The sequence below is a fragment of the Egretta garzetta genome, unplaced genomic scaffold, assembly GCF_000687185.1.
Source record: "Egretta garzetta isolate BGI_Z169 unplaced genomic scaffold, ASM68718v1 scaffold92, whole genome shotgun sequence".
Lineage (NCBI taxonomy): Eukaryota > Metazoa > Chordata > Aves > Pelecaniformes > Ardeidae > Egretta > Egretta garzetta.
The window spans coordinates 123,132-123,482 of NW_009258790.1; the positions used below are offsets into that span (position 1 = coordinate 123,132).

General features: G+C 62.4%; 1 protein-coding gene across 1 annotated transcript in view; it reads left to right on the top strand.

Annotated features, from left to right (window-relative positions):
- The window catches only part of PTPN23 (protein tyrosine phosphatase non-receptor type 23), a 38,381-nt gene that overhangs the window by 22,275 nt on the left and 15,755 nt on the right, over positions 1–351 (top strand). The gene's annotated exons all lie outside the window — the stretch shown is intronic.

The window sequence follows — 351 nt, forward strand, 5'->3', positions numbered from 1 at the left end:
GGGGCCGGGCAAGTTTTGGGGGCTTTTGGGAGGGCAAATAAGTTCCAAAACGGGAGATGCAAGGCCCCAAGCCAGCACTTGCCCCTTCACGCTGCCAGACCTGCTGTGGGGGCTTCTCCCGGGCTTCCCTGGAGAGCTGCTGGGTGTAGCTCTGGCGTGGACAGGGAAGGGGGCTCTGGGTGTCGGACAGGGCCAGTCTCTCACCCTTCTCTTCCCCTTCCAGTTTGTCCTGAAGAACTATGGGGAGAACCCGGAGAACTACAACGAGGAGCTGCGGAAGCTGGAGCTGCTCCGGCAGGTAAGCCGGGCTCTGTCCCCAGCTGCTCACAGCCCTGGTGAGACCTGCCAGAG